This window comes from Delphinapterus leucas, chromosome 2, assembly GCF_059928025.1.
Source record: "Delphinapterus leucas isolate spDelLeu-1000000601 "Yukka" chromosome 2, BTC_Dleu_Yukka2, whole genome shotgun sequence".
NCBI lineage: Eukaryota > Metazoa > Chordata > Mammalia > Artiodactyla > Monodontidae > Delphinapterus > Delphinapterus leucas.
This window is the reverse complement of record NC_143130.1, coordinates 104,844,667-104,859,717: the sequence shown is the minus strand read 5'-3', so window position 1 is coordinate 104,859,717 and position 15,051 is coordinate 104,844,667. Positions and strand designations below refer to the sequence as shown.

General features: G+C 38.9%; 1 protein-coding gene across 2 annotated transcripts in view; it reads left to right on the top strand.

Moving 5' to 3' along the window:
- KATNBL1 (katanin regulatory subunit B1 like 1) overlaps positions 1-15,051 on the top strand; it is an 82,337-nt gene extending 67,286 nt beyond the window's left edge. For both annotated transcript variants that reach the window (XM_022587555.2, XM_089907404.1), the window contains exon 10: positions 1-15,051. This exon is cut by the window's left edge and continues 17,594 nt beyond it. The gene's annotated coding sequence lies outside the window, so the exon portion shown is untranslated.

Here is a 15,051-nt window from a genome sequence, read left to right as displayed (position 1 = left end):
CCATATGGTAGGTTCTATAATTGTCCTTATCAGGAAATGGAGGTACAGAGAGTTTAACTGACTTGCCCAAGACTACACAGCTCATAAGTAGCAAAGCAGGCAACTAGACTCTAGAGTCTGTGCTCTTAACCACAGAACTATTTTCCTCTCCTAAAATAGTAAGAGAAAAGGTGGGGAAAAGGGGTGGAGGTGGGGCAGTCTAAGCAAAATTTGACATTTGAATATGGCATTTAATTAGGTATTACTATCATGCCTGACATATGTGAATTTTGTGATTCTTCAAAGAATGTTTTATTCTCCCAAAATATGTGTCTAATATTTTTATGATACATATTAATTACAGATGTTTTTGATCAGTTTCTGCTGTTTCAGTTGTTCTTAATAGCAGTCATTTCTCCATAAGATCTAAAATATATCTGTGTGTTCATACCTGTTATGTATACTTTTAACCATGTCTCTCTGCTACTGCAGCACTACACAACATCATTCCTATGGTGCTATGCCTTTTCAGTTATAGGTGGAGCAAGAAAATTTCCATTTAAAGTTTATTGTGCTAAATATAGCAAGAAATCAAAGGTGTTCCTGCTTATATTTTTCCTTAACTATGGAGGTTGTAGTAGATATCAAAACCTCCTTTGCATCAAAATTGGCAAAATCAGGTCTAACCTGTGGCTAAATTATAATCTACCAATACCCTAATAAATATAAGCAAAACTATTTAAGAAAATTGATGCTAAAATAACTCTAATAAGCCTGTGCATTGAGTTAGGACAGAGAAAAGGAACAATTATGTTGCTATTATATCTAAAGTACTTTGTTTTTACCACAGTTTAATTTAGATAATTTGTCTCATTGTACATTCCTTGTGTATGTGAAACATATTCATTATTCAAATATAGCCATAAAGCAGAAAATCTGTAAAGAGTAATATGGAAAGTCCTTTTATCATTCATTCTGTTTCTAACTAGGATGTTGTATTGTAAGGGTCACAAAACAAAAATAAGGCTCCTAATTTACGAGTTATATCAGCCTGGATGAACTAAGATAAAGTGTAAACAATCCAAATGCTCATCAACTAATAAATGAATAAATAAAATGTGTATATCCATACAATGGAATATTATTTGATAATAAAAAAGAAATGACACACTAATATTTGCTACAACATTGATGAACCTTGAAAATATTACGCTAAGTAAATTAAGCCAGTCACAAAAAGCCACATTGTATGATCCCATTTGTATGAAATGTCCAGAACAGGTAAATAAATAGAGACAGAAAATAGATTATTGGTTTCCTAGGGAAGGGTTTTGGGGAAGGATTGGGAAATGATAGCTAAAGAGGAAGGATTGGGGGGAGTGGTAATGAAAATGTTCTAAAATTGATTATGCTGATGGACACACAACTCTATGAATATGCTAAAAGCCACTGAATTGTACACTTTAAATGGGTGAATTTATATAGTATGTGAATTAGATCTCAAATAAAGCTGTTTTAAAAAAAAACAGTGGCTTAAAACAAAACTATTTTATTACTCTCACAATTTTGGGAGTCAGGAATCTGGGCAGAGCACAGCAGGAACAGATTATATCTACTCTAACCATGACTGGATCATAAGTGGGGGTGAATCGACTGTCTTGAGTTGGTTGGTATGGCTCAACTGTGATCACATGCAATGGTATGCTGCAACCAGCTTGCACCAACTTCTGGAATAGCCAGTTGTGCACATCCCAACTCCACCTTCCCTTCAGTGGCATGACATAATAATTGTCATTGGTCATGGTGAGAGTATTTATACCACAAATATTAGAAAATACTACAAATTAGGATTTCTTAATTTGAGTATTAGAGCTAAGTACAAAGAAAAAATGAAATGGAATGATATCAGAAGCCTCTCTAAAAGAAGCTTGCAATCATTTTGTGCTTTGTTGTTTTTGTTTGTTTGTTTCTACCTAAGATTTTAACATAAGAAATAAGTTGTTAATGTTTATCTCTCCCTAAGATGGCAGAATGAAAATTAAGCCTAGAACATTCTCATGTTGCAGTAGGCAGCCTTATGCCAACCTCTGTCTTAGGTTTTCCATGTGACCTGCTCTTTCAGAAAAGTAAAGGATAGTAGCCTAAGTCGGGAGTACCACAGAGCACCATGAAAAGCCCAGGAATCTATCATTTACTCTTCAAGGACAGCAATTATCATTTTGTTACCGGGTCAAACTTGGGTCTGCTCACCCATGTGTAGTACAGCCAATTTACTGACACCAGATTGTGGTGAAGGAAAGTGCAGCATTTTATTGCGAGGCCAAGCAAGGAGTACCGGCGGCTTGTGCTCAAAAGACCCGAACTCCCTGATGGCTTTCAGGGAAAGGTTTTTAGAGACAGGGTGAGGGAGAGGGTTGCAGGATGTGTGACCAGCTTGTGGACATTCTTCTGATTGGTTGGTGGTGAGGTAGACGGGAGTCAACATTATCAACCTTCTAGTTCCAACCGGTCTGGGGTCTACATGCTGGTGGTCAGCATGCAGTTAACTTTTTCCACCTCGTGGGGGTTTCAGTATTCGCAAAATATTCTGGATATGGCCCAGAATATTATCCATAGCCCTTGAGGAGGAACTAAAGGTCCTTGACTTTGTTTAATGGCTTAAATGTTATTTTGCCTTATTTGACTGTTTCCTTTGTTTCTGCATTTTCTCACTTCTCTGATTAAATTTGCTCTTTGGAACTCAGGGAAGGCCTAGGAGGCTAAAGTTTTTCTACTAACAGGAGGCAGGCAGAGGACATGGAAGCATCTTTCCCGGGAAGGCCCCATAGGGTCCGATTACTTTAGTTTGAAGGAATCTGGGAAACATGGTCTCTGTACTCAAATTGGCAATTTCAAGCAGTACATACCAAATACCAAATTTGTTCAGATGAAACCTTTATCAACTTACTGTGGATAGAAATTCTTTATGTGCTAATTGGAATAGTTTTATTACTGATGTCAACCAAACTGCTGTGTTCTTCATATTTTACAGTTGATTGGGATAGATGGGCTTGAGAAAGGTAAGGGGTGAAAGCATCAACAGCTACAGTGGAAACAAAAATGCCTAACCCCCTTCAGTCTGGCTCAGAATCTGCTCAGATTTAATCACTTCAACTCAATGCTGCAACTGACCTCACTGGACCTTCCTGGCACCTTCACATGATTTTAGTAAATTTGAAAATACTAAGGTAAAACTTTATGAACCTATTTGGCAAGTTGTCTTTGAGGGAGGAGATGAAGGAAATTACTAAATCTTCTCCCTTATCTTTTGTAGCGAATAGCTAGAGGGATCTTTCTAACATGCAAGAAGATCAAGATTTGAAATACTTCATAGTTGTCCATTGCCTCAGGATAAAATACTTTGGCTTACTAGGTCCCTCATGTTCTTGGCTTTGCTTTCATCTCCAGCCTCATCTCATCTTGACATCATACCCCCACTGGGGGCCAGTGTTTTCTTCAGCTAGTTCATCTGACACACCCTGCAATTTCAATTCCAAGCTTTCAAGCTCGCTGTTCCTTCAGCCAAGAACACTCCTCCCTCCCCCCTCTGTTTTTTCCCTCCAACCACCCTCTCCACCTCCTCTGAAAATAACCCTTCCTTGAATCTTTGCTTCTTAGCTTACTCTTCACATTTTTGTTTGTTTGTTTGCGCCTTGTGGCTTGGGAGATCTTAGTTCCCCAACCAGGGATTGAACCCAGGCCCTCAGCAGTGAAAGCACAGAGTCCTAACCACTGGACCACTAGGGAATTTCCCCAATTTTTGTTTATGTCGGGTGATCCTCTGTCTGCTTGGAGGGTATTCTGCACTGCTCCTACCATGGTACATAAATATTGATATGATTGGCAATACTTCATTTTATTTACTTTCTTGTCAGTAGCTCTTAGGTAGTATCAGTCTGTTTAACTCACCATTGTATCCTCAGCAACCAGCTCCATGCATCCTAAATAAGAAGTGTGCAATACAAATCTGTTGACTAAATGAGTAAACAAAGGAACAAAGGGCTACTGGGTGTTTTTTACTGAACCAGAATATTCCGATAAGATCCAGGTGTCTGCACTTATCAGTCATCCATTCTTCTTGGCTGTAGCCACCTAGCCGCCAACTCGCACCTGTTTTTTTATCGGGGACAATTCATTCAGTAATAGAATTCCTGTAACAGGACCCTGCCATGTTGTCATGAACACATCTGCAAACCTTCCTCTGTTACTGCCATTGGGATTTGCTGCCTAACACATGGATCATTAATTGTAAGACTGTATATTTTGTTGCAGAATTAATGTAAAGTGCTTGCTCAATAAGGTACCCAGCACATTACCCTTTACAGTTTCATTGTTTGGTAGATGTGTGCCGATAATTAGGATAAAACCCAGGGGACCTCCAGCAGCTCATCCGTATTTCTACTAGTAGATCAGGCACGAATGTTGTTGGTCCCACCCTATCTGTTTCTCCTCTGACCAGTTCCCACACAGGGATGGGAGCAGGGAGCTCAGTAATTCTATTGTCAACACTATCTACCTATGTTCAGGGACTTCACTGTTAGCTCCTGGGCCTTTTCTGGCCTCACCTCACACCCCCTCCTACCCATGCAAAATCACAGTGTCTGGAAATGAAAAGGTGTTCTTTTAGAAAAAGATTGGGGACCTTTGAGAACCAGAGTTGGGTAAGTCTGGGATAGGGGAATTGAACGGCTCTATTGGAAATCTAGTTGCTGAAGACTGTTTGTCTGAAAATTGTTCATATGCATTTTAATGTGATGGGTCAAAGCACTCCAGCTGAAAGGACAATGATTAGTGCTGTTTGCTGATTACTGTTATCAGTTTTCTCTCTAGAATTAGGACATAAGCCTCTCACCACTGTAAGATTAGCTTATTTTTTGTTTTAGAAAAGCATTCTGAATCTATAAAAATATTGAATCACTATGTTGTACACTTGAAACTAATATTGTAAGTCAACTATACTTCAATTTAAAAAAGAAATTAAATGCTTAATTTTTTAAAAAAAAATTCTGGTTTTGAGGGAGAACTTTGGTCTGGGATATAAAATTAGTCTTCCAAATCTTGGATTTTCATAGCTTGTGTCTGCTGTGTGGCCTAGAATATCACACAGGTGGGCATTTTAGGATATTAATTTCTTTCTGTAAAATGATCTCCTTATGTGACTATAGGGGAGTTTATTTCTAAGTGATACAAACAAATGAAGAATGGAAGGGATCTGATAAAATTAGTTTAATATAGATAACACATTTGATTGTACTGTGTATAATGGAAACACATGTATGTTTCGCCCTTCCCTGGAACAAATATATGGTCACAGAAAGCTCATTAAATTGATTCTATTTCTTACCCTGCATTAATCACAGCAAGGTCACACTGAAATCATCTAGGATTGGTCACCATAATAATAAGAGTACTTCCATTTATTGACTAGCTGTCACTTCCATTATCTCATTTAATCCTCATAACAACCCTGTGAGACAAGTACCCTAATCCCTGTTTTTTCCACATGAAGAAATTGAGACTCAGCAAAGTGAAGCCACTCTGCCAAGGTCTCACTGTTCATAATTGGCAGCCAATACTCAATCCCTACTTTGACTCTAAAGCCTGTGTGTGCATTTTTTTTTTTTTTTTTGCGGTACGCAGGCCTCTCAGTGGCCTCTCCCGTTGCGGAGCACAGGCTCCGGACGCACAGGCTCAGCGGCCATGGCTCACAGGCCCAGCCGCTCCGCAGCATGTGGGATCCTCCCGGACCGGGGCACGAACCCGTGTCCCCTGCATCGGCAGGCAGACTCTCAACCACTGCGCCACCAGGGAAGCCCTGTGTGTGCATTTTTAACCCCTAAAGTGTTTTTTTGTTTGTTTGTTTTTAACTTTATTTTTGGCTGCATTGGGTCTTCTTTGCTGCACGCAGGCTTTCTCTAATTGTGGCAAGCGGGGGCTACTCTTTGTTGTGGTGCGTGGGCTTCTCATTGCAGTGGCTTCTCTTGTTACAGAGCACGGGCTCTAGGCGCGCGGGCTGCAGTAGTTGTGGCGCATGGGCTCAGTAGTTGTGGTTCACGGGCTCTAGAGTGCAGGCTCAGTAGTTGTGGTGTGTGGGCTTAGTTGCTCTGCAGCATGTGGGATCTTCCTGGACCAGGGCTCGAACCCGTGTCCCCTGCATTGGCAGGTGGATTCTTAACCACTGCGCCACCAGGGAAGCAACCCTATGGTGTTGTGTTGAGTTGGAGCTGGAGAGAAATTAGTATCCTGATATATGGACATAATAATTTCTGCTTCTGGAAATTTGCTAATAATTAATAGCTGCATAGGAAGCATTCTGCTTAAAAGAATAAAGCTCAGCATTTATATTATACTTTGTTGTCTAAGAGCTTTACTAGACTACTTATTTAATGCAAATGCTTTCTCCTGAGATAGGTCAGCAGCTCTCAAACTTGAGGTGCATCAGAATCACCTGGGGAGCTTGTAAACGTGAAAATACCCAGGGTCCCATCCCAGGCCCACTAAGTCAGAATCTCTGTGGGTAGGGACTGGGCATCTGTTGTTTAAAAAGCTTCCCAAGTGATTCTGACACACATAGAGGTTTGAAAATCACTGATGTCTGTGAACAGTGGGAAGATTTTTTTTAGGAATGATAATTCTCAAGTTTGTAAATTTACTTAGGGCCTCACAGTAGTTTGGGAATGGCTAAATTATAACTCATGAATTCCAAACCATCATCCTGTCTAAATTCAGATAATAATTGTTAATTGGCAATGTCTATGTTATGACCTATCATAATGGAACTGATTGTCATCTCATTCTTCTTTTTTCCTGTTTTCTTTTTTCCTGATTGTTTATTAGTGATAATAACTAGCACTCTGTTTTGTATGTGTTGAGTCTTTTTCACTTGGTATGTGAAAGATATTTCCAGTAACCACTATTAATAAAATCTCAAGCAGTTTAAAACAACAACTGTTCAGACTCCAAATAAAGAATCACAAAATCCCGAGATTAAAGCCATCGTGTACAGCCATATGTTACTTGAATTCTCCTTTACGGCATCTCCACCAAGTGGCTAAGTGGCTTATTTCTGCTAGATAGCTGGTTCTTCCTGGGAACAGCCTGTTCTGACTTAGAAAAATTTTCCCTATAATGAAGTGAAATCGATTTCTCTAGGGCTTCCTACATTGGTCCTAGTTCTAACCCCCTTATCAGAAATTCTTAGTCAAATCAAATCAGCCAAAACAAAACCTTTGGTCAAGAAAGTCACTCCCTGATTGCTATTTTCTGAAAGTTCACAGGATGCCTCTCTGAGACTGTGTTTGTTCCATGGTCAGGACATCATCTGTCAGACTATTTTCTGTAGAGTTGCATTTAGAATTATAGGACTCATTACATTCATTGATTCATATTGGTTTTTTAAAAAATAAATTTTAGTAATTCTATATATGGGTATTTATTTATTGAAGTATAGTTGATTTACAATGTTGTGTTAGTTCTAGGTGTACAGCAAAGTGATTCAGTTAAATATATACATATACATATATATATACGTATAATTTTTCAGATTCTTTTCCCATAGGTTATTACAAAATAATGAGTATAGTTCTCTGTGCTATAGAGTAGGTCCTTGTTGGTTATCTATTTTATATATAGTAGTTTGTATTGGGGGTATTTAAATATAGAGGCCCATATGACAGGAAAAGAAATGTGATCTTACATTTTGTTAAAGCATTCTAAGTGTTCCATTTTATGTTTATGTCATTAGCACGATATATTAGATGTAGTAGCCAGATTTAAAGTTTAACACGTTGTTTACTTTCTCTGTGAGTTGTTCAGAACCTTCTAAAAACCTGGTAGTTGTTAATACGTCTCTTCTAAACGAGAAGTATACTGTACATCAAGTTCCTATGATTTATTTGTTCCGTTGAAGCTCAAAAGAAAAAGAACATTTGTGTCCTCACTGCCCAAGAACTTCTGATTCTAACATTCCTTCTTTGAGATATACGTTTCCTTTTCACCATCCTTTCCCACAGACCAGAACTTGATCTGGAGCCCAAGAGAAAAACAGCGAATGCGTCACTAACCAGTGGTGCAGTTGCCACCAATGTTAACTTTTAATGGTCTGGATTCAATGAGAGTCAAATACAGGTAGAAGCTAAGATAGTAAGTTAGGTCAGTGTTGGGAAGAGACATTTTCCTAGGACTTCCTTGCTGTAGGTACTCTTGGATATAAGGTCCAAATTTTAGGAGATAAGCAAGACAAATGTTAGTTACTAATATGCCCATTCAGATGGGCTGGCCAGGGTGAAAGAAACTTTAATATACTAATCACAGATGGAAACAACACTCTATATTAGCATATACTAGCATAGAAAATCTGCAGTTCAATTACAATTTATGGTAAAGGTTAGCTGTGTCCAAGAGACAGTCCCTTCTCCAATATCCTTTTCCTGGGGCCAGAGTGAGAGGCCAGCATTCTCCTCTATCTCCCCTGATGCGTCCAGACTTTTGTCCTGCCATCATGGATCTTCTTTCCTGAAATTATTGTGATCTCTTTTTGTCACTTTTAACCAACCTATTCAAGATATTTTGCCACCACCTTTTTAGCATCTGGTTCTCTCTAGACTCCTACCATCATTGATGACATTTTCAACATTCAAGTTGATTCTTCAGATGTAAAACAAAGCACAAGAAAAACCATTTTGTCACTTGTATTTATTTTATGAGAGAAGAATATGAACTTATGGACAAGCTCTGACAACCGAAAATTATACCGTGGGAAACTGTACACCTGTTTAGCAAAAAGGGACTGAACGACATTTGAACTATAATAATATGTATCTTATCTTAAAGTCTGATTTTTGGAAAATTATAGGCAAAAATATATTGATTTGTATCATTAAACATTCTAGGGTTAATTCCCACACAAACTAACAGATAAAGTATACTAACAGTAATTTATTATAAGCAAAACGTAGGATGAGCAACAATTGAAAATTATGACGAACGCACAGCACTGCTAATGTGTCTCAGACAGCATCCCGTCTGAAAACTGTAGGAATTCCAACTATCTTCCTCTGCTCATTAATTGTGGGAGCTCAACAGTCTGCCAAGTACTGTATGGCTGCCAGTCTTCCTCATGGAATTCTAATTTAGAATCTATGGTAAACCAAGGCCAACTCATGTATTAGACACAGTGCCTAGGGCCCAGGATACTCTTAAGAGCCCACAAAAGTCTTAATATCTTTTAAAATAGAAGAAAATAAATAAAATAATAATGATTCCACGGTAATGAATCTTCCTGGATTATATCTGTCTTTATACCAATGCAGTCATAAAATAGAATTAAAAATTTTTTTATGGAGGAAGGGGTCTACAAAGGCAAGAGTGCCTAGGGTCCCCTAAAATCATGATAAGGCTCTGTTGTAAAGTCTAATACTCTGCTAATGTTGCTCACGGATCCACATTTTAATGGCTCTTAATAACTCACAAAACATAGCAATTAATGCATATGAAATTCTATGGAACTGCTTGTCACATGATAAGAATTAAACAAAGAACTTGTATTTCAGCATCTGAATTGGAAGATTGTCGTAGACAACCCATGAACAGAGGGCCATACTTTGATGATCACAGCTCTCCCCCACACCTTCCTACTCAAAGTGTAGTCCATAGGACAGCAACTTAGGCCCTACCCAGGACTTGGTAATCAGAATGTGCATTTTACAAATCCTCAGGTGATATGTATGCATGGGAAAATGGAGAAGCACTGTTAGTTTTAGAAGATTCTGTACCTAGGAAATATTCTGCATTCTAATAGGGAGGACTTCTCCAAAAGTAATACAATTGAGTTTAAAAAAAAAATCCTTAATCAACAGCTCTACCCATCAAAAGTGAGTAGTTTAGATTTTACAAGAAGCAGAGAAATCATCCAGAAAATGTGGAAGATGGTCAAAAAAGACAGTAATAAAACTCTTAGAAGAAAACACAAGGGAAAAGCTTCATGACATTGGATTAGGCAACGGTTTCTTAGAGACAACACCAAACGAAAGTAAAAATAAACAAATTGGACCACATCTAAATTAAAATCTTTTGTAATACATCAAAGGACACTATCAACAGAATGAAAAGGCAACTCATGGAATGGGAGAAAATATTTGTAAGTCATATATATGATAAGGAGTTAATATCCAGTTATATGAAGAACTCCTACAACTCAACAACAAAAGAACAAGTCTCTTGAAAAATGGGCAAGGGATTTGAAAAAACTTTTCTCCAGAGAAGATATGCAGATGGCTAATAAGCACTTGAAAAGATATTCAACATCACTAGTTGTCTTAGTCCCGCTATAACAAAGTTGCACAGACTGGGTAGCTTATAAACAACAGAAATTTATTTCTCACAGTTCTGGAGACTGGTTAGTCCAAGATCAAGGCACCAGCATGGTCTTGCTCTGAGGCAGTCCTGCTTCCTGGTTCATAGATTGGCCATCTTCTCACTGAGTCTTCACATGGGGGGAAGGGTTAGAGATCTCTGTGGGGTGTCTGTTTTAAGTACACTAATCCCATTCATGATGGCTCTATCCTCATGGCCAGATCACCTCCCAAAGGCCCCACCTCCTAATACCATCACCTTTGGGAGTTAGGATTTCAACATACGAATTTTGAGGTGACATTAACATACAGACTATAGCACTAGTCAAATCAAAACCACAATGAGATACTGCTTTTCATCCACTAGGATGGCTATTTAAAACAACAACAACAAAACAGAAAATAAGTGTTGTGGAGGATGCAGAGAAACTGGAACTTTTGTGCATTGCTAATGGGAATGTAAAATGATGCAGCTGCTAGGGAAAACAGTATTGTGCTTATCAAAAAATTAAACGTATAATTACCATATAATCCATCAAACCTACTTCTGGGTATGTACTCAGAAGAAGTGAAAGCAGGGACTTGAATACATATTTGTACACCCATGTTCATGGCACCACTATTCACAATAGCTAAAAGGTGGAAGCAATCCAAAAGTCCATCAACAGTTGGATTAAAAAGAAATGTAGTATATAAATACAATGGAATATTATTCAGTCTTAAAAAGGAAGAAAATTATGACATACTACAATAAGGATGAACCTTGAGGACATTATACTACGTAAAATAAGCCAGTCACAAAAGACACATACTGTATGATTTCACTTACGTGAGCTATCTAGAGTAGTCAAATTCATAGAAACTGAAGGTAGAATGGTGGTTCCCGAGGCTTGGGCCTGGAGGAAATGGGGAATTATTTGATGGGTATAGAGTTGCAGTTTTGCATGTTCAAAAAGTTCTGGAGATTGGTTGCACAACAATGTAAATAATACACTTAACACTACTGAACTGTACTCTTAAAAATGGTTAAGATGGACTTCTCCGGCGGTGAAGTGGTTAAGAATCCGCCTGCCAATGCAGGGGACATGGGTTCGAGCCCTGGTCCGGGAAGATCCCACATGCCGCGGAGCAACTAAGCCTGTGCACCACAACTACTGAGCCTGTGCTTTAGAGTCCGTGAGCCACAACTACTGAGCCCACGTGCTACAGCTACTGAAGCCTGCGCGCCTAGAGCCCGTGCTCCGCAACAAGAGAAGCCACTGCAATGAGAAGCCCGCACACCGCATCGAAGACCAAATGTGGCCAAAAATAAATAAATATATTTTTAAAAAATGGTTAAGATGGTAACTTTTATATTACTGTATTTTACCACAACTATTTTTTAAAAAGGCAGTTAGACTCAAATCAAGGCATGAAGACTATCCAACTTTCAGGCTTATTATGCACAGATGTAAATAGAAGGCTACTGCTTTGTAAGGGCTGGCACGTGAGGCAGACAACACAGAGGAGGCACCAGGAGGACTTTGGGATGACTTGTTTGAGCCTAGAGTTCAACTACCGTTACTTCTCAGGTACTGTGACTGGTCTTGGAGCCAATCCCTTAGCCTTGGTTCCTGTGGTGCATTGAACATTCCTACACTGCAGCCACAAGCCAGTGGGAAGTGGGTCTACCAGGCCTGAAGAACCCAAAAGCACAGAGGGCAGTAAGTGTTACATAACACCTTTATTCTAACGCTTTGGCTTCTTTTTCACTATTGTTCAAATACACTAACTAGCAGTATGTATATTTTAGCATTGACAAAACACTTTTGCTAGAACATCACGGGATGTTTAAATTTTTGCCTCTTTGCCTTTGCTTAATATCAAAGATGATTGTTTTCTCCTCATGTTTATAAGTTGTTTAGCATATCTTCACACTTCCCTACTTTATTTTACTTCTTTTTTCATAGAATTTGGTAGAAGGGATGAGAATTTAGGGTAAAACAAGAAAAGTGAAATCTTTCCACTGTAATTTATTTCTGTAGGACATTAAGGCAAGTTAGATGCCTCTTGAACTCCAAGTCCATTTCAGAAGGCTTCCATAGGGAACTTGAGAAAGCCAAACCTCAGGTCCTAGTGGATGATAGGCATTTTTAAATTGGCTCCAGTTTACTTGAGTGAAAAAGATTAGCTAATCTACTTGAAGTAAATGAGGTTTGAAAACTCAAAGGGCAAAAATCACTTAAAGTAAGTAGCAGGGTTTTTGGGGATTAGCATAGCTAAAGTTTCCCAAGCATTCAGGTAGTATTACTCTATTTTTAAAAATAAACCCACTGACTTAAATATAAGCAAAGCAGCTAAGGGTATGATCCCCATTACTTTTTAGTCACACCTTATAACCTACTATGACAGCCAAAGTGTGAAGAATAGTTTGAAAAGCACTGTGACACTGAGAGATGCTGACAAGCAGAATACTGAGACGGGGAAAAAAGATCAAAATCATCACCAAAGATGCCACTTTAAGTGATCATCAAAACTCTAGGTAAGAATGGCAACTGTTTTTTGGCTGATTCAAATTTTAAGGGTTCACAGTAAATTCTATTATATATAATTTAGCAACTTTAGCTTTTATTTTTAAATATAGCTTTATATTTTAATAATTTATATATTTATAATATATTTATGATTATAAAAATATTTCAAAAAATCAGACACATAACTCTTTGAAAAAGAAAAGAAAGATTACCTGTAAAACCCAGAGTCAACCTCTGTTGGTATAATCCAACATTTATAAAAATTCCTTGTGTAGTTTTTTGAGTGTTGTCTCTGTCCCTATCCTTGCTCGCCCCCTTGTGGCCATGATATGAAGAAGCCAAGAACCACGGAGCAAAGAAGGAAGAGAGAGAAAGCAAAAATCCTGAATGATAAACTGATCACCTCTCACTTTAACAATATTTTCCATAATTAAGATAACTAGGTCTGCCTGAAATCCACATTGGTCAGGACCTTTGAGGAAATAGATGGAAGACTTAAATGGTGATTGTAAATTATCCCTTCATTAAACTTTCTTGGAAGTATGGGCATTGGTAAGGGAAACTAAAAGGGATGTCCTACTCATACTTCCTATTGGCTGAACCCAACTGGAAGCACTCAGAGGGCAAAGGAACCAAGCTTTTGCAGTCCTTCAAGGTCCAGAGTTCCAGGGCACAATGCAGAGTGAAGGGTAGAAAGTGGATTTGACTGGGCAAACAGAGCAAGTCCAGTACAAAATCTTTCTAAAATATTTCATTATAATTATAGTTTCTTTCATAAGGCATGAGTCCAAGGGCTACTTTATGGAATAACTCTTGTATAATTTGGAGCTGAATATCTATGCAATTCCTGTGGTTTACCTGGAAAACACGAGAGATAACAGAATTTCACACCACCTGAAAACATTACTTAGGCTTCTCTCCTGCATCTAACGCCTCTGGGGAGGTATAAGCCTGGCAATTGAGGGGTCAAATCAGTGGATACTTTTGTATTAGAATGACTATAAGGTAGGGGCAGAAAGAGAAAGGCAGAAATGGGGATACAGAGGGTTCAGTTCCTGTGTGCTGCTGGTCCTCTCCCACCATTTGCCCCACAGAAAAAGTAAACTTCCCAGCTTCTACCTGGAGTATTAAGACCAACACTGATGACCTGTTGGTCAAACTGAACATGCGCCTTAGACACCAGCAAAGCAGTGTCACCAAAAATATGTGAAAGAAAATGAGAAAAATTTGGGATGAATCTATTTCTATTTCTGTGTATTTGTTATCATTTTAGAAAAGTGAAATTTAACTTTATAATTTAGCATAGTTTTGACGTTTGGTTTTGATGGGGAGGGTTGTAGCACATGATCTTTTTTAGAGCATCCCTCATCCTTCCAAAGATTAAATGTGAAGAAGTGGCCATCTTCAGAAGACTCGGGGAAAGTACCCCTAAAGCAGCAGATGCCGACGCTCAGAAGAGAGTATGGGGTGGTCCCCGAGGGCTGCGTCACTACCCCACGCCAGGGGTTCAGAGTCCTCGGCTCTTGTATCTTTTTTTCAATTTTTGGTTACTCCTCTCTGGGAGGCTAATTCTAAGTGGCAATGTCTAAGGCCAACAGAAACCCTGGTCAAGCCACTTTCCTTTCTATCATCAAGAAATTTAAGGATTGGAGCAGATGTTCTCTGAAATCTTTGCTTAGCCCTCATGATCAACATTGGCAGGTTCCCCCCACTCATCTGTTATCACGGTAAAGCATTCAAAACTGGACGAATGGTGGATTATAGATAAATAAATGCAGATAAATGTCCTCCAACTCTTTCCCTTTTCACCAGACGCAGCCCTTAGTAAACAGTTTACGTATTTTTCCAGCTATTTTTCTATGCAGAGGTGGTATCTCCTTCAAACACACAAGCGGGAGCCTTTTCATCTTATACGTCTTGGGGAATCTAGGAAGCTTTTTAAACGCTCTCTTCCGGACTTGTTTCTACCTAAGTCGGCGCCTCGTTTGCAAACGCTACTTAAGATCCTCGTTCCTCTCAGTTTTAATCATCTTTCACTCGCATGAGCTCCTCAGCCCCCCGGCGGCCACAGCAACACACACCTCACTTTCACTTTGTGGGCGGCCCCCTTAAGCGGCACTCTTCACACCGCACTCCAACCCGGAACGCGCGGAGGTCTCCGCAACACT